The 26954-nt window shown below is 35.6% G+C and overlaps 1 protein-coding gene and 1 pseudogene across 4 annotated transcripts in view; one reads left to right on the top strand and one right to left on the bottom strand.

Moving 5' to 3' along the window:
- FILIP1 (filamin A interacting protein 1) overlaps positions 1 to 26954 on the bottom strand; it is a 276138-nt gene that overhangs the window by 158346 nt on the left and 90838 nt on the right. The window lies entirely within an intron of this gene.
- LOC101047131 (ubiquitin-conjugating enzyme E2 variant 1 pseudogene) lies at positions 17986 to 18428 on the top strand (annotated as a pseudogene).

Raw genomic sequence — 26954 nt, 5'->3', positions numbered from 1 at the left:
TGACTTTCACTTGGACAAACCTAAAAGCTTAAGGAAGCTAGAACTGCCAACTTTTGCATAGTTTCTAGCCGCAGCCATCAATCTCTCCCTGGCAATAAAAGGAGACTAAACCTTGGTTTGCCCCAGTTCACCTGGGAAGATGATGACTCTTTCATTGCATCTGAGCCAAGGATGACGTTCTCCAGCAAATGTAAACTGGGCGCACAACGTTCCAACAGTTCTATAATTTGGGCAGTTGGATTCTTTACACACAATGTGGCACATTTCCTGAACCAGCTAATTGAGCCAGTTGCTTCTAAAAAGCTAAAGCCAAGAATCTGCCCAATCATTTAAAACACTTTTCCTTTTTGGTTTTTTAAATAGTCAATGTTCATTTCCTTGGTTAACATTGGTGTCATATCAAATGAAGTCACCGAACCTTAGGGAGGAGACAACTTGCCTCCAAAAAGATAGCATATTATTCAGAGAAGATGTTTAGTCAAAAAAAAAAAAAAAACCAAGCAAGGCATAAGGTTGGTATGAACAACTCTACAGACTTCTGTGGTACAGTATTAAAATATCTTTACATATTTTTAGCTAAAACAAAGTTTAAGTGCAAGTAGGGAAAAAAGAAAGAAAATGGTTATAAACATAGAAAAGTAGAATTTTAGATTTCTTTAAAGAGTTTTCTTTTTTTTTCTCTGCAAGAAACACTGGTAGTAAAACTTAGAATTTAATTCCCTGAAAATCAGGTATAATATACATTTACCTTCTTCCTTTGTTTTTAATGGGCAGGAAGCATTTTCAATGAAAACTCTAGTTCACCATACATTAGCTTGAGCCAAGAATTGCATTTTCAAATCTCAGAAGACCTTTGGATGAGGTCCAGATCTCCTAAAGAAAACTGTTCAGTGAGCCCTGGGATTCCACTGACCATTTGAAGAGAAGAGGAGATTAATGCCCTCCATCACTGGGTTTGTAGACATGTGATTTACTTTACGAAGCTGAGATGATTTAAAATATTCATAAGACAGAAAGATAGATGGAGTCTAGTTATTTAGGGAATAAAGAATAGTGAATTTTGAAAGCTAATGTTAAGGCCTAAAAGGTACTGAAGTTATTTTTGCATTCCAGGTGTATGGGATTTTGATCAAGGATACTTTGGAAAGATATTTATTTTTTAACTGTGGCTCAAGACCTTTCTAGTGTGTCCTCAGCTAAATATATCCAGGTGAGGCTACATATACTAAATCGTCATCTTAAAAGCAAACTGTATTTTAAAAACTAAGTGCACCCAAAGGTTGTTACAAACACAAATCAGACCTCTTTTCCCATTCTTTGAAGATTGAGCCCTTAAAGAAATCAAACCATGTATCAACATAGAAGAAAGGGAATTTCTTCAGAATTCTTCATTGGCACTTTTCAAACAGAAAAAGATAAAAATAATTGTAATATCACATTATTTTTATGGGGACCTATTCCCTACATGTAGAATAATACCTCCCACATAGATGAAGAAAACGTCTTTGTAATTTTGCTTCAAAGATAGCATGCTAGACACTAAATAAGTCTGAAATATTTGCTTATATTTGAACATTCAAATCTTTTAAATTAACTTTAACCTGGATGGTAAACACACAACATGGATTTTGTCATACCTTCCTCTTAGATCACTCATTAGTTGTGGCATCCTTTGACTGCTGAGCCTGAAAACATTCTCAGAAGCCTTTTCAACACATCACTGGAACAGCCTCTACTAATAGATGTGAGTTCTTTTTTATAAGGATATGTATTTAGCATTTCTGACCTCAATTCTTTCGCAATGAAACATGTTTAATTCTTATGTGCTACTATTGTATAAATAAGATATTAAATACATCCCTCTAAAGACAAATGCCATACAAAGACTTCATGTCCAAGAACTTAAAAGCAAATGCAACAAAAACAAAGATAAATAGATGGAACTTAATTAAACTAAAAAGCTTCTGCACAACAAAGGAAATAAGCAGCAGAGTAAACACACAACCCACAGAGTAGAAGAAAATCTCTGCAATCTATATATCCAACAAAGAACCAATATGCAGAATCTATAAAGAATTCAAACAAACAAACAAATGAAAAACCAAATAATCACATTAAAAAGTGGGCTAAGGACATGGATAGACAATCCTCAAAAGAAGATATACAAGTAGCCAACGAACATGAAAAATGCTCAACATCACTAATGATCAGAAAAATGTAAATCAGAACCAGAGTATGATACCATCTTACTCCTATAAGAATGGCCATCATGAAAAAAAAAATCAAAAAACAGTAGATGTTGGCGTAGATGCAGTGGACAAGGAAATTTTACACTGCTGGTGAGAACGTAAAGTTGTACAACCCCTATGGAAAACAATGTGGAGATTCCTTAAAGAACTAAAAGTAGAACTACCACTTGATTCAGTAATTCCACTAACGGGTATTTATCCAGAGAAAAAGAAGGCATTATACAAAAAGGATACTTGCACATGTATGTGTATAGCAGCACAATACGCAACTGCAAAAATATGGAATAAGCCCAAATATCCATCAGCCAACAAGTGGATAAAGAAATTGTGGTATACATGCACCATGGAATACTACTCAGCTATAAAAAGGAATGAAATAATGGCATTTGCAGCAATCTGGATTTATTTGGAGACCATTATTCTAAATAAAGTAACTCAGGAACGGAAAACCAAATATCTTTGTTCTCACTCATAAGTGGGAACTAAGCAATGAAAACGCAAAAGTGTAAGAATGACATAATGGACTTTGGAGACTTGGGGGAAAGGGCAGGAGGGGAGTGAGAGATAAAAGACTGCACACTGGGTACAGTGTATACTGCTTGGGTGACAGGTGCACCAAAATCTGAGAAATCACCACTAAAGAACTTATTAATGTAACCAACACCACCTGTTTCCCCAAAACATATAGAAATTTTAAAAAGACAAAAATAAGATAAAATGCCTTAGCTGGGCATGAGCCTGTAATCCCAGCTACTCAGAGGCTGAGGCAGGGGGGTCCCTGGAGCCCAGGAGTTTGAGACCAGCCTGAGAAACATAGCAAGACCCCATCTGTATTTTTTTTTCAAAGCCTAGGTAGCCTGGCTAAACACAAAATTGATTAAACCCAAACAAGAGTAGAACATTGAAGGAAATACATTTTAAAAATAATATTTACTTGCCTGTTACGGCAAAAATCCTGAGATATTTACTCCCAGCTTAACTATCTTAAAGTCTAAGTATTTAAAGTACGAGTGTTTATGACTCTTTGAAAATCAATGGAATCTAGAATTGCACTCATAGTAATATGATAACCAGTTAGAAACTATTACCTCAGGTTAAAATACATATTACTCTGAATACTATGTTGATATATCTGATTATTCTACATTAAAAAATTTCTTTTTTAGAGACAGCATTTCACTCTGTCACCCAGACTGGAGTGCAGTGGTGCAATCATAGCTTACTGCACTGCAGCTTCCAAATTCCTGGGCTCAAGTGATCTCCCATCTCAGCTTCCTGAGTAGGTGGAACTGCAGGCACACACCACTGCACCTGACTACTTTAAAAAAAAAAAATTGGTAGCGATGACAGGGCCAAAAAGTGGCGGGTGGTGGTGGTCTCACTATGTTGCCCAAACACATCTTGAACTCCTGGCGTGAAGCAATCCTCTCACCTTGGTCTCCCAAAGTGCTAGTATTACAGGCATGAGCTACCACGCCCAGACTAAACTAATTCTTGATTTCAAGAGATGTTCTATAAGTATTCTGCGATTGTTTAATAAGAACACCAATACATTCTTTTAGAATAATCAGACACCAAATGAAGTGCCTCACACCTATAATTCCAATGTTTTGGGAGGTCAAGACAAGAGGATCACTTGAGGCCAGAAGTTTGAGACCAGCCTGGGCATTTAAAGCAAGACCTCATCTCTATTTGAAAATTAAATATTAGCTGGGTGTGATAGTCTCAGCTTCTGAGGAGGCTGGGGTGAGAGGATGCTTGAGCCCAGAAATTTCAGGCCGCAGTGAACTACGATTATGCAACTGCACTCCAGCCTGAGGGACAGAATGAGAACTCTGCTGTTAAAAAAGAAAAAAACAGTGGCCAAGCATGGTGGCTCACACCTATAATCCCAGTACTTTGGGAGGCAAGGTGGGTGGATCACCTAAGGTCAGGAGTTTGAGACCAGCCTGACCAACATAGTGAAACTCTGTCTCTACCAAAAATACAAAATTAGTTGGGCATGGTGGCGCATGCCTGTAATCCCAGCTACTTGGGAGGCAGAGGCAGGAGAATCGCTAGAAGCCGGGAGGTGGAGGTTGCAGTGAGCTGAAATTGCACCACTACACTCCAGCCTGGGTGACAGAGCGAGACTCCATCTCAAAAAAAAAAGAAAGAAAAAAAGAAAAAAAAAAAAAAAAAAGAATAGTTTGTGTAAGTAATGTAATCAATTTATATCACTTTGGAGGTAAAATAAGTTCAAATGCTAGTGAACATCTTGTTTCATGTTGGGGCAGCAGGGATAGAGTTGATTGTCTGAGTGTGAGAGGAAACCACATGTTCCAGAACAATTTCAAAAAGCAAGTCATTGACTTGGCATTATGTTTAGATTGAGGAACTGCTTTGATAGGTTGATCTGTATAAAAAGTATAAAGAAATTCAAAGGCAAACTATAAAATAGAAACATTATTTACAAGTAATATATATAAATATATATTAACATGTACAGTACATATATGTATATGTGGTTTGCATTAATAATTAATATATATTAATCATTAATATAAGTATCAATAATTAATTATTGTAGAAACAGAACTCATAAATCAATATAAAACACTAATATATAGAAAAATAAGCAGAGGTATAAAGGATAGCAACAGGTGATTCACAAAGAAGATAAATTTCCACTCTAACATAAAAATATATTTAACCTCATACATATATCAAAGTGTATTTAGAAAAATTAGTGACATTTATGACAAAATAACAAAAAAATATCATTTAAAAAGAGTTACAAAGGCCAGGAGCGGTGACTCAGGCCTGTAACCCCACCATTTTGGGAGGCTGAGGTGGGCAGATCACTTGAGGTCAGGAGTTTGAAACCAGTTTAGCTAATACGGTGAAGTTGTGTCTCTACTAAAAATACAAAAATTAGCCAGAAGTGGTGGTTTGCACCTCTAGTCCCAGCTACTTGGGAGATGGAGGCAGGAGAATTGCTTGAACCCAGGAAGCAGAGGTTGCAGTGGTTGCAGTGAGCAGAGATTGAGCCACTGCACTCCAGCCTGGGCATCACAGTGGGATTTCGTCTCAAAAAAATAAAAAGTTACAAAACTAAATGCTGGTAAATATATGGTGAGATAAGCACTCTTATACACAACTAATAGAAATACCAATTAATGTGAGGTATCATGTAAAACAAATTACACTTTTTGCTCCTGTTAAATAATTTGACAAGCTGTATGAAGAGGCTTAAAAGTAGTCATTCACTTGGATCCAATAATTCCAACTTCTGGGACTTTATCCTTAAGTTATCACCAGAGATGCAACCAGAAATTTATTGACAAGAATTTTTATCAAAGTTTTAATAATAGTATTGGATTCCAAATTCCACAGTATTGGAAACAACTTAGATAACCCATAATGAGGGGGTTATCAAATAAGTTATGGTTTACTCACTTTATAGGAAATTACACAGAAAATAAGAATTAGATATAAAACTATATCTTTGCTGTAATATTAATCTTGTGACTATAGTATTTAAGTGATTCAGAAGGACAAAATGTGGAAAAATACAGCAAGCTACTCAGCAGTTATTTGGTTGGTGGTGAAATGGTGTATGATTATTTTCTTTATACTTATTTTTTTCCCAAGTAGTCTATAGTGAACATGTATTCTTTTTGCATTAAAATTTATTTTTACAAAGTAAAGTATGGGCTGGGCCCCGTGGCTCACGCCTGTTATCCCAACACTTTGGGAGGCCGAGGCAGGCAGATCGCAAGGTCAGGAGATCAAGACCATCCTGGCTAACACATTGAAACCCCATTTCTACTAAAAATGCAAAAAATTAGCTGGGCATGGTGGCACATGTCTGTAGTCCCAGCTACTCAGGAGGCTGAAGCAGAAGAATTGCTTGAAACTGGGAGGCGGAGGTTGCAGTGAGCCAAGATCGCACCGCTGCACTCCAGCCTGGGCGACAGAGTGAGACTCTGTCTCAAAAAAAAAAAGTAAGATATGATACCATTTAACACGAACGTGTCATATTTTTATGAGATAAAAAGCCAGATGGAAGAAGAAAAAGAATGATCAAGAATGTTGCTAACTGAAACCCTAGTCCCACTGATAGGTGTTTTGTACTATAAAGTGTTCACTGTGATTTCCAGAAAGGCAAGGGCTGCAGATGACACAGCAGTTTCACCGCCACACTCAAGCCAAGGTTAGTACATCTTGGATTACCCTAAACGGCTCATCTTGGATTACCCCGTGCAGAACTGTAAGGCTGTTGTCTTTTTTTCCTGTCCGTCTCCCCTTTGCTTTACTTTGCTCCTTTAAGTCATCTTACCTCAAGGCCTATCTTCTCCATGAAATTTCTTTCCACCTGTTCCCACTGCAACGTCTATGCCCCTAGAAAACTAGAGTATATGTTGTTTAGACCCCTCATTTGGCACTGAAATATATTGTCCTGTTTTGGGAGTTAATTGAGATTTTGATGCTTCAACTAGATTTTTAGGGATGTTATTCCATTAGGGAAGGGGATAACATTGAAAATTCTTTTGTAGCCCTATATAGTCATTCAGTAAATACCTATTGTGCACATAGTATGTGTTAGACAACTGTTCAGTGCTAGAGATTAGGAATAATTTTGAAAGAGAGAGAGAAAGACAGGGAATGGTGGCTCATGCCTGTAGTCCCAGTACTTTGGGGAGGCTGAGGTGGGAGGATTGCTTGAGGCTAGAAGTTTGAAACCAGCCTGGGAAACATAGAAAGACCCCATCTCCACAAAAATTTTTAAAAAATTAGCCCAGCTTGGTGTTATGCACCTCTCATCCTAAGCTACTCTGGAGGCTGGTGCAGGTGGGTCACTTGAGCCCAGGGATTCAAGGTCACAGTGAAATGTGATCAGGTCAGAGTACTCCAGCCTGTAGAGAGAAAGAGAAAAATTCTCTCCTTAAGAGCTTAAAATCTAGTGGCAAAGCCTGGTACTTGGGACCATGTCATATGTGATACAAATACACAATAAGTCATAACGATGGTGGTGACAGTAATGAAGACAGAAACAATGACAACAAGCACTGTAATAGTTTTCTATTGCTACCATGACAAATTACCATAAATTTTACAGCTTAAAACAACATCCGTGTGTTCTCGCATAGCTTCTGCAGATCAGAAGTCGAGATACAGTGTGGCTTAGTTTGTCCTTCTGCTTAGGGTCTCTCAATGATAAAATCAAGGTGTTTCAGGGCTGTGTTCTTTACTGGAGGCGGCTGCGAAGAAACTGTTGCCAAGATCATTCGGGTTATTAGCAGAATTATGTTTCTTACAGCTGCAGGACAGAGATCTCTGCTTTTTTATGGTTGTCAGCAGAGAGGCCTTTACTTCCTAAAATTCTCTCCTTGATCCTCACGCTAGACCCCTACATCTCAAAACCAGCAATTGAGTACTTCTCACACTTGGAATCTCATTGACTTTCACTCTTACAGCATCTCTCTTCCCGCTAGCTGGATGAAACGCTCTGCTTTTAAAGATGCATGCTATTGGATTGAGCCCACTTGGATGATTAAAAATAATCTCCTCATCTGAAGGTCCGTAATCCTAGGCACATGTGCAAAGTCTCTTTTGCCATGTAACATTCATGGGAGTCAGAGATTAAGGTGTGGACATCTTCAGGGGGGCTATTCTGCCTACTACAAACAGTAATAACAAAGAATAACTGAATGGAATACTGCTAACCAAAATTATGGACTCGAGAAATTTAATTACATTCTGTGAAGTCCCTTGTCTTTTCTTATGATGAGGAACATTTCTACAATAGGCCTGATTTCCTCATGAGTAAATCTAGAACATATTGACAATCTTTTGCTTGTCAATGTTTTTAATTAGCAGAAACCAATTTTAGCCATACTTGAGTTTTCTCCTAATTACTCATTTCATTTTTGTTGAATCAACTAATTTATTCTGATCTTTGTCCTAACATCAGTCAGACAGTGAGGAACCCAAGGAACAAGAAATGTTTGTTTTGAGGGAGCAGGGGAAAAAAAAAGAAGAGCCGTGCATTACCTCATAACACCAAAATTATGTAACTTCTCCACAGGACAAGATCCGATCCTACAGTAAATAGAAAGGTACCTAGGAGGTGGGAGCATTAGAAAGAAAGCTGTCTGCCTTCTTCAGGGATGGAAAGAACAGAGTGGTCAAGGACTAATCCAGTGGCACCACAAACAGACTTTCAAGAGATTGGGGGCCGCAGGGGGACAATGCCAAATTCATATGACAGACAGCTCTTTTAATGCTTGCACAGTGCCACTTATTCATCTGAGGAGGCAAAAGGAAATGCTTTCAACCCGGGTCCCAGACACAGAAGGGAGCCCAGGTTTAAAAGCTCCTCCCTGCCAAAGACAGAGTGCCACTCAACTCCATCTTTGCCCATAAGGTGAATCAGTTGCCCAGGCCCCTTGACGGTATCACAATTTGAAGGACAAAAAATAAATTAAAACTGTGAGAGTCTTTTTCATGGCATGAAATGTATACAAAGCTCATTTTTATTGCAATATCCAAACACCAGTGCTAGTTGGGAAGAAAAATTTTTAATGAAATTGATACTGGACTTTGGGGACAACCAAATTAGAAAATGCAGGCAAAAGTGCTTTGTAAATTGCGGGGGAGAAATTATTTTTAAAGGTGATTGCTATTACTATTCTCAATTCCAACTCCTTTCTCTCACCATTGAGATAAATGAACCCAGTCAACCACAGAACAGCTTGACTTTCTCAGTGTCAGGCCATTCCCATGTTCAAATAACCTTCAAGGGCTCTCCATTGCCCCCTAGAAAAAGTTTTATCTCTGAGACTTTCCATTCAAGGCTTTCTCATCTTGATACATTTACCTTTCAAATCAAATCAGCAATAAATTACTAAACAGCTACTAAGGTCAAGATAGCATTAGATGCTGTGGGCATAGGCAGAGTCACAAAATATGTTCTATTTCTTAACTGTACAATCCTGCTGTTTCCCATATGAACAAAAACTATATAGTTAAACTCATCTGCTTACTGTACCCCAAACTTTCAAATTTTATACCTTGACATCTTTATTTATGCCTTTTCCCTCATCTAAAATGCTCTCCATCAAAACTACCTCTTTCTTGCAAAATCTCATACATCCTCCCAGGCCCTGCTCAAATGCTATCTTTCCTAAGAAGTCTTCCCCCTCACTAAGAGACCAGAGGTTCTCAACCAGAGAGATTTTCCTCCCCAGGGAACATCTGACAATGTCTGGAAACATTTTCAGTTGTCACAAAGGGGCTGGGGCTACTACTGGCATGTACGAGTAAAAGCCTGAGATTCCACTAAACATTTTATCACACATAGGAGAGCCCCCACCCCCAACAACAAAGATTTATCCAATCCAAAATGCCAGTAATGCTGAGATTGAGAAAGAAGCAGTATCTCTTCTCAACTCCTACAACACCAAATATGTGAACAATCTTTTGGCATCTAGCATGTATTATAGCATATATTTGTCATATTTAGCAAATAAATATACAGGATGCTCAGTTAAGTTGAAATCACAGATAAAGAACAAGTAAGTTTTCAATATAAGTATGTTCCATTTGATATTTTACATGAATGTATACAAAAAAGTATTCTTTCTTTATCCAATATTATCTTTGTTACTTTTTCTTATCTGCATGTATTATTTTCCTAAATGATTTGGAAGTTTGTAAAAGAGAGGAACAATTTTATGCTATTCAGCCTTGCCTTCCTTCAGCATTTAATTCATACCTATAGACAGCACTGAATAAAACCTTTATCAATAATGATAAAATATTTTTATAGTCTTTACTACCTATGAACACTGTAGGTTTACAGTTATCAGTGCCATATTTTGCCAGTTTCAACATCCTCAAGACTCCCTCATCCTTATGTTCAGTCTTCAAGCCCCATGCTACCATGAAGACTGCAAGTGGCAGTGGAAAAAAAGAAAAAGCCAGATCCTAAATTGGTCAGATGAGTCTGGCTCAAACTGAAAAGGCAGTGTGTTAAGTTTGTCACAGTGCAAACATGTGTACCTAAAGCTCTGTTTCATTTGATTATCCACTTCTCCACATGCACACTTGTTTGTAGTACTGCTCTTTATACATAACTGCTCAAGAGGTTAGGGTAGAAAGGACGAGTGAGTTACCTATGGCAAGTCCTCTTTCTGTTATGACTGATGTGGGGTAAAATGCCCTAAAATTAGGTCAGGGTTAGCAACTCAAAATACCTAGGCACTCAAAATATTATCCTTCACCCTACTTTCATGTGGAATTCAAAATATGTTCCACAAAATTAGAATTTCTACCATAGTGTCTACTACACTGATGCTTTTTCAAAAATATCTAATTCTTTCAAAGTCTCTCTCTCTCTCTCTCTCTCTCTCTCTCTCTCTCTCCCTCTCCCTCTCTCTCCTCTCTCTTTCTCTCTCTCTGGTTTCTGTTTTATCAATGCCCTCAGCACATGTTTAGCCTTCTCAGAGAGAAACTAGCAGTGGCTAAAAGGAATGGTCACTGTCTGACATCCCTATCTTAACAATGTTGAAAAATATTGTTTTTTAGAATAGCTATATCTATGAATACAAAATTAATCAATCAGGAACATTTCCAAAAATCTGATCTAATGGAAGTCTGGCCTATCCCTTTAATTATTCTAATATGGAAAACTTCAAGGAGAACAGAACCGCATATTTTAAAAAGCTTTTTACCTAGAACATTGGTTTTCAATGGAGTGGAGGAGAGAGCAATTTTGAGCAACCACCTCACCCACCCCACCATTAAGGCCACCAGATTTAGCAAATTAATAATCAGAATGCTCAATTAAATCTGAATTTCAGACAAAAATAAGTTTTTAGTATAAATATATCCCATTAAATATAATAAAACTATTCATTCTTTATCTGCCATACAAATTTAACTGGGTATCTTGTATTTTATCTTGCAATGTCTCCCTGGGAACATTTGGCAATAGCTAGAGACATTTGTGGATGTCAGAACTGCATCAGGTTGTTAGAGGCCAGGGATGCTGTTAAACATTCCGTAATGCCTACGAGAGCACATCACAACAAAGAATATTCAGTCCAAAATATCAGTAATGATGAAATTGAGAAATCTTTATCTAGAATGACCTTTAAGAACATCTATTCCTTCTTCTTCTTTTTATCAGAAAAGAACAGAAGGTCTAGAGGAGTTAAAGTGACTTGCTTTAAACCTCATGGTTAATTAATTTCAAAGTTGGTCAACTTGGAAGCAAACCAAGAAAATTGGTTCCATTTCTGTGTGGCCCAGAAATGTTGGCTATTAAAGCAGATACACTTAAGTTACCCAAGAGTGGATTTCTTCAGACTTCTCCAATAGAAAACATCAATCAAGCCCCTGGGTGGTCTCCAGCTGGGAGGAAGAGGAGGAATAGGGTTTGGAATAAAATTTTTGCTCAAATATTTTTCCAAATCTTTTCCCTACCCCAAATTTTATTTATAGGAAAGGAAGCAAGGGAAGAGTGAAAACTCAGCCTTGGAGTGAGCTCTGATCATGTCTACTCTCTCCTACTCCCACTTTTTCTTGGACCTACAAAGATAAATTGTTTGAGTCTTTAGGAGAGCCTAACTCCTTATTCAAGTATTTCCTTGCTTCTAGATGTGGGAAAATTGCTCAAATAAAAACTATCCAAAAGAAAAAAAAACTACCCAAAGAAGTTATTAAGTATTACAAAAGGAAAATGAAGGCATTGATGAAACCTACTAGAGATTACTTGGGGGACAGCCAAATGACAGAGGCCTGTGAAATAACACGAAGTGGTGTACTGAAAATGTATTCATACGTCAATTCTTGCCACATAAGGTTTGCCTGGAGGCCCCAAAGCAAGCAACATGGCTCATCTGAGTAAAGAGCCAGCCAAGATAATCTAATGACCTAAGAATCTAATGACACTATACACTGTCTCTGATCCTGCTTGGTTTTATTTTAACAGACCGATTTTTATTACTTCTTTTCTGTGAGTGTCTGCGATGATTCCCTGCCACTGCTTACTGAAATATTTTCTTAAATTATGAGTTGAGTTTTTAAAAAAGCAGTTTTAAAAATATTCATTCAGCTTGTTATGAATTGCTAGTATGAATTGTTGACAGGATTGGACTAAAGAGGAATAATTGCTTTAACCACATTATCTAAGGAGTACTCATCCTATTAAAAGAATTTTCACATGAAACATAAAAATGAATTTAGAAAGTGCATGTCCCATTGAAGATATTGGAAAAGAGTTTCCTCCTTTCTTCTCGCTTCCTTCAACCCTATCATTCCATCATTACAAAACTTTCAAAAGATATAAGACTTTGTCATTTACATTGCTCTTATCAGGCCTGGTACAACTAACCTCTTTTTAATATCCTATTGAGACATCTATCCTATAACTCTTGTTTATATTAACATCTACATTTCCTTTTAGACACATAATTTTCTGTTGCTTTTTGATCTACTGATTTAACAAGGATACATTTCAATAGAGGTCTTTCTAGTTGTCAAGTATATTTCCTGTCTCTTGATATTTAGGTTGCCCACACACTTTGTATTCCCAAGAGAATTAGAAGGTAATTTTCAGAATCTTAAAGTCATTTCTCTGTTTCCTGGGAGCCAATATCTCAAATATTTACATTAATCTCTTCGAGGAGTTAAATAATTATAAGTAATTCAAATCAAACATTACTTTAAGAAAGGAAATGCTACTGACTCCTGCTCTGATTTTCATTTATTTGGGAAAGCACTTAGACTCCAACAGAGCCATTAAAGATAATGGTGATCCAATGACTTAGGAGACTCCAAAATTCCCTGTGCCATAAGCTCTTCACCTAAAAGACAACAAAAAATCTCCACAGCCCAGTCAGTTGGAGCATGTCTAAGGATTCTTTGGTTGGAACTCCTTCAGGAATTTAGTGTGGTCTCCACAACTGCAAACTTCTTCAGAAAGTGTGAGGCATGATCAAGTTAACTAGAACCCTCAAAGTATTTTTGCTAAGTCTCAGCAAACATATGAAGACTAAAAAGGGATAAAGATACTCTCCCTAGAATTTAGTAGCACTCTTAAGAGAAAGTCCTTTCTGCCATTCTAAAGGTATTCAGCTCTTAATATTTCTTTCTGATGACTTATATTTTATGTACACCAACATATTTTTAAAAGAATCTAAATATTATTTGGGCAAAAATCTATCACATCCTAAAGTAGAAAGCTAAATTTTTATAGGAGTAATATTAGATATTAAATCATTTCTGTAGTTGAGAATTTGGGAAAAATAAATTATTTTACAAAGTAGATATCTAGGAATTTCAGCTGTCTTAGACCTATCAGAATCTCTAATAATAATTTTCATTTTCTTCTGAGCCTTAATTTAATACTGAGGTGAAAAGTTCCCCTTTTGGAAATAGTAATTTGGCCTCTGTTTCTGAGATTCCATTGTGAGCCCCAGTCCTAATTATAGGTTTTCATGCATCTCATCTTAGAAGATAACCAAGACGATATGGCCAAAAGACTATAAAACACAGAGCTTTCCAAGTGCTACAAAAAAAAGTGTTTAGTCAGAATACTTGTTAGCTTTGTTTTTTTCTGGCTTTGATTGGACATGATTTGCTTAGAAGAGAGATAAGACATGCTGATAAAAATAGAACTGGCCCAAACAAGCTGATTTATTAAGAAATATTTAGTACTTTCAAATTTTTCTGTGGCTAACATACTGGGTTTGTAACTCATTTAGGATTTACTGTTTACTGTAATAACCCCACACGACCTCCTTCTCTACCTGACCTTTCACTTTTGTACTTACCCAATCTGATTAGAAGGAAATCACACTCCTCTTATTCTCTGAATCTGGTCTGTAAAAAACTTCAGCCCACAAAAACTGTAATAATAAAAATACAAGCAGCCATACTATGTGCTAGGCATTGCTCTAAGCTAAATTATCTTGCATAATCATCAGACCTACTCTATCAAAGAGTACACTGTTCTCATTTTATATATAAGAAATCCAAGGCAGAGAGAAGTTAAGTAACTTGTTAAATATTGCTCTGCTAAAATTTGAGCCTAAGCATTTTGGGATCCAGAGTCTATTCTTTAATTGCTGCTCATGATAATTTATTGGCTTTGGCATAGAATTTTTCCTTTGCCTAAAATTATGTTCACATACATATTTTAATGTCATCATATGGATTTTTTAATGTAATATTTTGAACATTTTTCTAAGTCTTTATAAGGAAAGAAAAAAAACGAAGTTCATTTTTCTCAAAGCACAGGACCAACTGAGAAGTTTGTCCTGATTTGTAACATAATTTCCCTCAGGAAACCTTCCCATTTTGAGACCTACAGTGTTAGCTGGAGAATCATCCCTGGTTTTGAGGGACATACAGCAATTATTTGATTTCTTTATACTCATTTGATTCTCCCGTTTGTAAAATGAAGGTAATAAATTAGTTAATTTCCAGATTCAGAGCATGAAGTTGCCTGAACATACACATTAGAAAGCAAACATTTAAGAATTCTTACTGAGCACTGCTTAAACAAGGGCAAAGTGTGTGCATACAACACACATACTTAGCAGAAGAGAGGACAGGGTGTGCATGCTCAGAGGGGGCAACAGGAAGTATTTTCTCAAAGGTGCCTACCAAACTTTCAAGTGAGGATAGGTCCTTGGGAGAAGGCCTGGCTGTCCCAAGCCATGCAGATGTAGGCAACACTTGTTCACAGTGCCCTTCCTCAGCGGTGTGTCTTCACCTCTCTTCCCACACCCTTCAGGCTCCTTTTCATGCCCCATATTTATTTCCACACTTCCTACCACCTCTCTTTCTCCCCCTACCAACTATGAAGACCACATGGACTTGCCCTTTCTAAGTATCTCATCTCTTTAGAGCCCAGCTCCAGATATATCACAATCACATCTGGGATTTTAAATATTTAACAACCAATCAGAATGGATGTCAGCTATAATGCCAAAGTGAGTTTCTGAGGATGCCAGCTATAGTGCTGAAGTGACTTTGGGGTCCTCTGAGGCACCAAGCTTGACCCCTTTGTCTTCTGGATTGTAAGGAATCCAGAGAATTCCAGGGGAGAGGCTGCACAGCTGGAACAGCAGAGTCACTGGCTAAACAGAAGAGACACTGACCCAATCAGGACAGATACCATCTGTAAAGAACTAGTTTGCCCAACCTGGTGTGTACCCCATTAATATAAATCTTGCTGATAATAAAAAATAATTCCAAATAAGAGCAAATCTTATTAAATCTTATAAATTAAATTTCATATGTGTGTGAGAATATATATATTCTAGAAAATTATCTCTCAAACTCAAGCCAAGCCCACTGCCCAGTCTGTGTTTACTCTCCTGTTAATCCTTTGTTTTCTAGGGTACAGAGATGGATCATTCTATACAAGCTGCCTCCATCCCTTTACTCATTCCAAATAAATCACCTTTCTATCATCTCCACTTCTCCACTACCCACCTTATAACAACAGTGGCCCAAGAGCAGTTAAGTGGAGGGGGAATGTCTGGGGTAAGGGAATGGGAAGAGGGGTCAAAGACTGTAGCTACTCAGATGTTTATTTTTCAGTCATATAATTTCCTCTATACCTGAAGTCTTCACAGTGGCCACAGAATGGAAAATAAGCATGACATATACAAGAAATGCGAAGATGATACACTTGGCTCTTGGTAGAGAGTAAACAGATCAGCAAGAAAGGGCGTATAGCAAGCAAAGGGTCAAAGAGCCTGCATTTAGTTCCATGTCTGGCGTATGTGTGGATCTTAGAATTGCTGCTCTCAGTGCACAAAGTAAAGCCCTCTATTGTGCCCCGTGCCCCCTTTCCCTAACTTATAATCTCATGGAAAGAAAAATTTCATATATTCAACTTAAATTTTTTTTTCCATTTAGCATTCAGTATACAGAATAAGCAACCAAGCCAAGTGAATTTTCTTGTTCTATTATATAACCTAATTGGTTACTGTGTTTGTGTGTTGTGGCGGTGAAACTAAAGAGAAAGAAAAATAACTAGCTAATTATACTCAAGTATAAACATAGCAAAGTATCTTTTCTTTTACATAAATATCCAGTTTTGTATTACTCAATTAGGAAAGCAAATCAGCTAAAAATAAACAGACCGAATAAGTTTCCTATGTTAACTCACACGATTCTTCTAAGACTTCCAAAACAGTTTTCTGGGTATCATGAAACAAGGGTTCTTTGCACAACGTGGGCCACTAAAAAACATTTGACCTAGAAAACAGCCAGAGCATTAACAAGAGGAAAATACAAGAACAGCATTATGAAAGCAATGAAGTTAAACCACAATGAGCTATCCGATATTTCTTATCTTAATTTATTCATATTAATACCTTTAGATTTCATGACCCTAGCTCAGAGTCAGTGAACTTCTCCTTGTCATTTTCTAATCCAGAGATATTTGTAGATGGTCATGTTTCTGAAAGAAGGTGTTAGTTAAATTGTTCACACTAGGAGTTAATAGGGGTTAAAAGCAAGGTAAAGACAGGAGGGGACAGCTGAAAAAAATTGCTATGCTTCTGTGGGTTTTAAAAAAATCCATATTTTATGAATTAAAACCATGGAAAACTATCATGATGTCTAAATATTTAAAAGGAAATATTATGCTTCACAGAGGTCGTTCTGGCACAGATGTTGGACTGTTTCATGTCTGTCCTTAAGAATCCAAGACATCAGACCCTTGACGTCATCCTTTTAAGATTATAATGCTCCCCAATTTTGATTAACTTACTTTTATAAGACTCAGGCCTAATACTCAAGTACTTACACTTTATTATTTCATTCTTTTAATTAACATCAAAATTTTCTTCCCAATGACTAAAAATAGATTATGCTGCCATGGTAAATGAAGTATATTTAAAGTACAGTAATTTGGGTTTAACTGCTAAAAATATTATGGGTCTGGGAGAAAATAATACCAGCATATGTGCTAACAGCACTGATATTAACAAAAAACACTCACGTGCTTTCTGTGAAAATCACGAAAAAACAAACTCTGCACATTAAACCTCCATGTCTGCAGGAAATATTTCCTTTTTAAAACTGAATTTAATGCCTGAACATTTTGTAATGTTTGCAAAGCAAAATTTGTTAACAGGTAGCCTAGCTCATGCTAAGAACAAAATGATATTTTTACCTGAACTCAGAGCCAGTCAAGTCTGCCTTCTGATGCATGAAGACTTTGGTTCATTAACAGAGAATATATTTGCTTACCTACTATTTCAACTCCATATTATTCTCCCAACATTGCACCTGTATATCCAGCAGCTCATTCAACTCTTCTACTTCCATGTTTAATAAACATCTCAAACATAACACGTTCAAAACTCAACTTCTGGACTTACTCTTTATCTGCTCCTCCTGTAGCCATCCTCACCCCCATTAATGCCGACTGCATCCTTTGAGCTGCTACGCTGAAACTCTGACTACTCCCTTTCTCTCACATCCAACTCTAACCCATCCAGAACTTTTACAGATCCACATAGAAAATGTATCCAGAATCTGACTACTTTTCCCTATTACTATTACTACCACCCTGGACCTAGCCACTATTATCTTCCACCTAGATATTGCAACAGCCTCCAGCCAGCCTTCTTGCTTCTATCCTTGGCTTATTATAATGTCTTCTTAACATAGGAGCTAGACTTCACCTTTCAAAACTTAAGTCAAGGAGCAACAGCAACACAAAATGGCAGCTGCCACGGGCTCTGGAGTAAACATCCCTTGCAGTTTCCAACTGTTGGAGGAACTCAAAGAAAACCAGAATGGAGCAGGAGATGGTCGCATTAACCAGGGTCTAGAAGATGAACAAGACATGACACAAGATGTACAGGGTTGACAACTGGGCCTCTAAGAACAATGTATGAAAACAGAATATACAGCCTTAAAATAAAATGTGGACCTAAATAACCAGAAGCACCCCTTTTATAAGATTTGTAACAGAAATTAACATGAATGGAGTTAATTGTTCTAATAAAGTGATGGACCCTTTAAACTGACCATATCAATGCTAGCAAAATGGCAGAATTCATAGCACCAAAGTTGTCCTGCAAGAGCTTCAGCACCTAATAATCTCTAAAAAAAAATATGAAACTCCTTCAGCTGCCTGAAGGACAGTTTCACAGCAATTAAAAAACAACAACAACAACAACAACAACAACAACACACAAGCTCTTCTCTTTCCTCTCATTTGATTTAAGCAGTCTTCATTTTCCACAGTAGTAAATTTTCTAGGTGCATTTTATAGACTTCAAAGTACTGGAAAGGAAGCTCCCATTCAAGGACAATTTATCTTAAGATTCCAAAAATGATACTAATTTTTTGTCCACTTGAAATATGTACGTTGTGCTGTAACAAAAAAAAATCTCAAATCAGATCATGTTCCTTCTCTGCTAAAAAACCTTCTCAAAAAGAGTAAAATCAAAATTCTTACAATGGCCTACAAGACTCTGCTTGATGTGTCCATCTGTTACCTCTCAGATCTCTTTTGCAACTCCTCTCTCCCTCGTTCACCTGGTCCAGCCATGCCAGCCATCGTGCTGTTCCTTGAACTGCCAAGCACGTCCCTGGCTGAGGCCCACCAAGGCTATTCTCTCTGCCTGGCTTGCTCTTTCCCTGGATACTCATATGGCTTATTCCTCACCTCTTTCAAGTCTTTGCTCAAACGTTACCGCTCCATAAGGTGTTCCCTGACCATCTTATTTAAAATTACAATCTTCATTTCTCTACTCACACTCAGCACTCCTGATTCCCCTTACCCTGATTTACTTTTTATTTTTCATAACATTTACCACCTTAACACTTGTGATATGATTTACTTATTTATTATGCTTATTATTTACAATATCCACCCCACCCTACAGCATGTAAAGTCCAGAAGGGAAGTAATCTTGGTCTGTCTACTGATGAAGTGCCTGAAGTAGTACCTGGAATGTGGTAGGCACTAGATAAATATTTGTTGAGTTTATGACTGGATAAATAAAGGCAGTATTTTATCAAATAGTGGGAATTTACTGCTAGCTTCATTCATGTATCCATTCACCAACAATGTTATTGATTCCAGAATGCTTATTCTGTACTTAGCATGGACCCACATTCCATCTTCCTGTTAGACTCCCTGGCAATTAAAATCTGGGATTACATTTAATGTATTAATCTACAGAGGTAAAACTATTGGTATGTAGAGAACCTAAATTAAGAGATCACCTAGGTCAGTGATATCTAATAGAGTGTTCTGTGAAGACAGAGCTAGTCTGTATCTGTGCTGTCTTGTACAGTAGCCACTAGTCATAAGGAACTACTGAGCATTTGAAATGCAGCTATATGACTGAAGAACCTAATTTATATTTTCTATTTTATTTTATGTTAATTAATTTAAATTTGAATAGCCACATGTGGTTACTATGTTAGACAACACAGGTTTAATTCCTCCCTCTGCCTCTCTACCTGGGGCTTTCCCTAAGACTATACCACTTTGTTTATCAGAAAAGTTGATTAACAGCTAGTTACTGTCTCCTCTTAACAATCTTTTCTCCTTTTAACTATCCTGTTCATGAATTCATCTTCTTTTAGAATTATTGTTGTCAGTTAAGATAAAGCTTTTATATCATCTTGATCAATTTGTACAGTATGAAACCTTAAAATTTTATCCTCTAAATCCAACAGGATATTTTACACACTTTACTGCTTGTATAATAAAATTTCTTTTACTTTTTTCACTTTATTTTTTTCTCTTTATTTTCCAGCTTTATTGAAGTATAATTGATGTACAAGGAATTGTGCATATTTCTAATGAATATTTAATGAATATTTACATTATTCTAATGAATAATGTAATTTAAAGCTCAAACGACTAGGGGGACTGTTGACCCACGGACATTCTTATATGAATTTTAAAAAGGGGTCCCTCCTGCCTGTCAGTTACTTTCTGACAAATGGGAAGAAACAGTGTGCTTGCTCTTAGTCTTCGGCTACCTCCTCAGCTGGATGCCTTCATACAGTGAACAGCATACACAACCATAAATGGCAGTCCTGTAAACTGGTCTGTTAAACTTATTCTCAAAATATCCTCCCAAGGTTTTGAAGATTACATGCTGGTTTCCATTTTAAGGTGGTAGAATGGAAATAGATTGTAGCCTCCTTTTCCCACTGGAAACCTCAAAATTGTAGAAAGATTTTTTTAATGCATATAGCTGGGAAACTGTATTACGCTTTGGAGGACCACATAAACTTTGAGAAGGCATTGGAAGACAGAAAGCATGTGGTAGTAGGAGAATTTAAACGCAGCTCAAAACAAGGAGACTGCTGCCAAGAAATGTTGGGAATGGATACGAAGGACAAGTGGGAGGCCTAAGAAAACAGACAGTATTTGTTACAGGACAGCAGTAGGAACAGCAAAGTTGAACCATGCACCTTCCCTCTACCAACTTAGGCCACATTTGGAGTCAAAGAGAAGCAACAGGTGTTATTGCTTCCAGCTGGGTGTCAAGGATATGGAAGCTTGAATCAGAAACAAAGCAGTATCCTGGATGCCCTGAATAGCTGGAGCTACCAATAGGAATAAGACAGCTCCTCCCCTAACAGGAGCTAGTCTGTGAGGCACCCTACCAGGGGCATCCTCATCCCCTCCCATACATTCTTAAAAACAGACTGAAATACAATTCCAGCAGCAAATCTGGTCCCTCTCTCTAAGCAGCCTGCAGGACCACATAGAACGAAGAGTCTAATAAAGAGTCTCAGCTAAAACATGAACACTCAGGAGTCACTAAGCATTGGAGGAAGACCAACACCATTAAAAAGAAATATAATAGACTTATTTGTTTTTAAAACATGAAGAACTTACAGCCAGGAATTAATAAAAGTCAGAAAAGGACTTCAGAATAATTAACAAGTCATATTCACAGAGATATGTGAGAGGATGTTAAATCCATAGGAAATAATCAATTACAAACTACAGCTATTAAAATGTTGCTCTTTTAAATAGAATACTAGATAAGTAGGTCAAATAAGAAAATGGACACAAAGAACAGATTGCTGAACTGTAATATTAATCCAAAAATTTCTTCCAGAACGCAATAAAAAGTGATAAAGGGATATAAAGTGCAAAATAAAAGTTAGGAATTATATAAAATAGACTCAAATGTGCCATCATCAACCCAATTGGAGCTACTAAGATATTAATAGGAATGGAAGGAAGGTAACATATACATTAGTTTATTCACAATTTAAGAACCAACCAAGTTCTCAATAAGATAAATTTAAATAGTAACGGATACCTAGCTATTATATTAACATTTCCAAAAACCAGGAATAAAGAAAACAAACACTAAAATCTTTTGGAAAGAAAAAACAAGATCTCCTACACAATTTTCTTGTTAATAAATGAAAAAAATCAAAGGAACAAGAAAAAAAAGTTAAACCTGCAATTTTATATCCAACCAAACTATCATTCAAGAATGAAAATGAAACATGAAGAAACCAGAAACTTTACCACTCACAATAATTCTTTGATATAATTTTGCCAACCAAAATAAAAATGAATATAATAGTAAGGAAACTCTGAGAAATAATGGTGAATAAAAAACCAATTAAATTATATTACTAATTCTAGATATGTGTTGATTTTTTAAAGCAACAATGACAAATTTTAAAAATAACAATGTAGAATAAACTTCCAAATTAGATCAATATGGAAAGGAATTGAAATGGAAATGAAAACTTTAAGTAAAATTAAAGCACACAAAAATCTGGGGTTTGTTTAATAAATTTTGAGAAACACTGACCAATTCTGAATATTAATAGAAAATATATTTCATTCAAGTGCTAATTAAATAGAATTTAGTAGAAAAACACAAATATAATTTATAATTTTTTACATGATTACAAAAAAAGTAGAAGAAAAGAAAATCAATCCAACAAAGGTAGAAAAAACTGGAATGATATTCAAATATACTCTCTTCTCCCCAATTTAACCATGTCCACAAAATTTCAAATGTTAACTCTGACCAACCATTTAAAAAAATAAAAAGCCTTTTAAGAATTTGGCAAGAGGTTTTTGAAATTTTCAAACAGAACTACAAAAGGAAAGAAAGCCATAGCAAATCTCACATAGATGCAAATTGCTAAATAAAATACTAGAAATTTAAATTCAGCAATTAAAAGAATAATGCACTATGATCAAGTAAGGTTTATCCCAGGAATACAAAAGATAGCTTTTTAATAATGAACAACTAATATAATTCAATATAATATGATAACTTAATCATATGATTTAGGAGAGAATTTCAATAGATGCTCAAAGACAATTGTGATTATGTGTGTATATGTAATATACTCGTGTGTGCATCTGTTTATGTGTATAAAAACTAAGAACAAAAAGAAAATTCCTTAATTTAATAGAGTATCTACCCCAAAATACAGCAAACATGATACTTATTAGAAATATTGGCCAGGCGTGGTAGCTCACGCCTGTAATCCAAGCACTTTGGAGGCCAAGGAGGGCAGATAACCTGAGGTCGGGAGTTCAAGACCAGCCTGACCAACATGGTGAAACCCTGTTTTAAAAAAAAAAATTAAAAAAGAAATATTGTCTGTAAGGTCAAGAACAAAACAAGAATGCTCTCTGCTATGCTACTATTCAACATTAGACTGGACATCCTAGCCAGTGGAATTAAATAAGTAAAACCACAGTAAGTTGTATCAGTGTTGAAAAAGAAGGGGCAAACTGTTATTACTTACAGAGAAAACTATAGAAGCCTCAAGATAATCAAATGAAAAACTTCTATAACTAAGAAGAGAGTTCAGCAAGATAGCAAGATACAAAAACATAAAAAAATCAATGACTTTTCTATATATTTCCATTGATTGTTTTTAAAATGTAATTGGAAGGGAAATTAATGAATTAATGCAATAATACACAAGTAGTTGGAAGAAACAGAATAGAATCCAGAAACAGACTCACAAATAGAAAATTTATAGAAAGTGTAGTCACTTAAGGCCACAGACTCTAAATCTACATCAGTAAGTTTGATTTCTTGCTCCACTATTTCTTGACTATGTGTTGTTGGGCAAGTTATTTGATATTTCTGTGCCTCAGTTTCCTTGTCTGTAAAATGGGGACTAATTATAGGACCAACCAATATGTTTACTTAAATGATAAATATGTCTGTATGTATGTATACATGTATCTATAGAACACATATATTTAGGAAATATGATAAAAGTGGAACTTCAAATCAATGGTAAAGTAATGATACAACATTTTAAATCAATGAAACTAGTTACCCATTTTTTAAAAATAAAAGTTAGATTTTATCTTAAACTGTTCACAAAATTGTAGTTAAGACAAAATTTTTTAATGATAAGCAATTTTTAGAAGAAAATGTAAGCAAACGTGTGGTGTCTTGGAATCAGGAAGACCTTCTGAAATAAAACACAAAAAGCAAAAGACATAAAAGAAAATATAATAAGGCCAGATATGGTGGCTTACACCTATAATCTCAGTACTTTGGAAGCCCAAGGAAGGCAGATTGCTTGAGCCCAGGAGATAGAGACCAGCCTGGGCAACATGGAAAAACCCATCTCTGCTAAAAATAAAAAAATTAGCCAGGCATAATGGTGCACATCTGTAGTCCCAACTACTCAAGAGGCTAAAGTGGGAGGATCGCTTGAATCCAGGAGGTGGAGGTTGCAGTGAACCAAGATTGTACCACTGCACTCCAGCCTAGGTGACAGAGCAAGATCCTGTCTTAAAAAAAAAAAAAAAACCTAGAAAATATGAGTTTAACTACATCAACCACAGCAGTATAAAAGTGAAAAGACATGTAATAGGAGAAGGTATTTCAAACTAAATAATAATGAAGGATTAGAATCAACAAGTCATTTAAAGAAGGAAAAAATCATCTATTTGAAAAATAGGCCAATGATATAAACTAGTAACTAACAAAAGAAATAAAAATAATCAAGAATTATATAAACTGGACTCAACTTCACTTTGATGGAGAAAATTCAAATTTAAATTCAATAAGCATATTTATACATGCTGGAGGAATTTAAATACAGGTATTGCATATTCATGAATCATTTTGCATACCCTGTCACCTGAAAATTCTACAGGTAGTATCTACCTCAGAGTCAACTAACTGTTGGAGTAGATACTGAGGAAGCAAGTACAAGGATCTTCATTGAAATATTATTTGTAACAGTGGAAAATTCAGAAAAGCCTAAATATTCACAAAATCAGGAATGGCTAAAGAAATAATTGTTCATCCTTTCTGTGGAAGACCATGCTGCAATTTTCTAAAATGAAGTGAACCTTTTTGTACTGAAAAATATCAAAGTCATGTTGTTAGGTGAAATAATGTATATGTCATTTATGCTAAAATACATACATAGGTATCTTTTCTATGGGCAATGCTATGGAGAAGTCTAGAAGCATAAATATTATATTGTTAACAGTGACTATTTCTGGAAAGAAGACTAAGATGGAAGCATTGGAGAAGGAAATAATCAAAGGGTAATTCAGTTTGATCTGTAAAGTTACAATTTTTTATAAGGAGAATCTATTACTAAAGTAATTAAAAATTTTTAATGTACAAATTGTAATTATAAAGTACAGCAAGCAAGTTGCTTTAAACTGGTGAAGAGTGAAACAACAGTCTTTATAAAACTTAAGCTATTTCTTCTTTTCATTTATATTATCAGAAAATCCAAAGATGGTGCATGTCATACCACAGGAGTATAATCCTTTACTCTCTGGTCTTAAAAAAATAAAAGGTAATCTTGCGTGGGGATTTATTTTGGGGCTGTGTTTGGGAGGAAGTTTCATTTACCCATCCAGGGTGCTATAAGTGCTCTTTAATTTCTAAAATGATTATTCAGGAAATAAGTTACCCTCCTTATACAATTATAACATTTGAATGGTAATTTAATAAAACAGTCTTCCTCAAGTCTTAGTTAATATTTATTGGGAGAACAATTTTATAATCTAAGAATTATCCATTTTTAAAAAATTTTGATTTCCACATTGAATGTTTTGTGATAAGGTGTTAAAGGGCTAATTGAATTTGGCTTTTAGTGGGAAATGTAAGACTGTGAAGGCCAAAAATACAAACATTTATTTCTTGATAACCACAAATGACCTATGATTAAGACAGAACCTGATAATTAAAGGAAAATTAACTTGTCTAAAGTAAAACAGAGAATAATTCATGAATGTACTAATTTTTCTTTTTCTCCTTCCCCGCTAGTCTACATTGGTCTTTAGCTATGACATGTACAAACCAGTGGGAAAACATTAACTATGGTTAATGGACTGAATGGATTTATTTAAGAAGAAATATTTAAAGAACTAAAGCATCAAATTATCTCCACAACACATACATTGGTCACAGACACATAATATAAAGTATGTCATAAATTTTACTTCTTCCAAAACCCCATCTTAAGCCTCATAAAGACTGAAAGAAATAGCACATTTCCAAATCTCAGTCTCTTAGCCATATTTGTACTTTTCTCATTCACCTATTTCAATATTTTTCTACCTTTCTAATTAAGGTCTATACTCTAGAGGGAAGACTGTGGGTATGGTAGAGAAAGGCTTTTTCAGTTGTAGAGTGTGAATATGAAACCAGGTCTCCCTACTTTGAAACTGACTAAAGTTGAGAAGGTCATATGTTGTTTTTTAATTTTATGGGCAATCCTAAGGAAGGATCATTTACTTTGACACTCAAAGTGCCTATTTATGATACAATAACATTATAGGACTTCCAAGTGTCATAGAAGGGCTAAGGAAATGTTACAGAGTGAAATAAAGAAACACAATTGAGTGCAATATGTGATTCTGAAATAAATTATTCCACTATAGAAGACATTTCTGGGACAACTGAGAAACTTGAATGGGTTCTGAATATTAGATGATAATAATGTATCAATGTTAATTTCCTAATCTTAATTTGTTTGGGTATATGAATGAATATCCTTGTTTGTAGGTAATCCAACTAAAGAAATGTGAGACACTAAATTGGAAGTTACTCTACGGTATTTCGAGCGAAAAAAAAAAAGCCTTTGTCAGTACTTCCAGCTTTTCTGTAAATATGTGACTGTTTTATTTTTTAATATAAGATGAAACAAATTCACCCATGGGAAAGCAAAATGTCCATGCATATACTGACTATGAAATGTTTTATTTAAAAGCATGCAGACATAGTTTTTTTTGGGACAAGGTATAAAAATCTCTACCAAATCTATAATAAAACTTTAAAAAATCTTTTATGGAATAAGGTAAGGGTATAACACATATACAAATACAATTTTGGCATTATAACCTCCAGAGAATATCTTATTACATTTTCAGTTTAAATGGAGTATTTCCTATTTATTTGGCCATGTGAAGTAATCCATTAAATTATTTCAAAATAGCTGCAACTCTTTTCCTTATTAAATGTAATTCATGCTTACCGTAGAAACTTAAAATCACACATTTATATCTCTAAATGGAAATACAGTCTTCTTATTTTTTCAGTAGTATCTTAAAGATACTTTCTTTAATGCATTTATTTTTACTCAATATATTATTTTGAGTATATTCAATATATTGTACATTATTTTATTAATGTCATTTACTCTATCACATTATGTCTGCAGATTGTCATACTCAAA

This window comes from Saimiri boliviensis, chromosome 4 (assembly GCF_048565385.1).
Source record: "Saimiri boliviensis isolate mSaiBol1 chromosome 4, mSaiBol1.pri, whole genome shotgun sequence".
NCBI classification, from domain to species: domain Eukaryota; kingdom Metazoa; phylum Chordata; class Mammalia; order Primates; family Cebidae; genus Saimiri; species Saimiri boliviensis.
The sequence above is the reverse complement of the archived record's forward strand: the minus strand, read 5'-3'. Positions and strand labels throughout refer to the sequence as shown.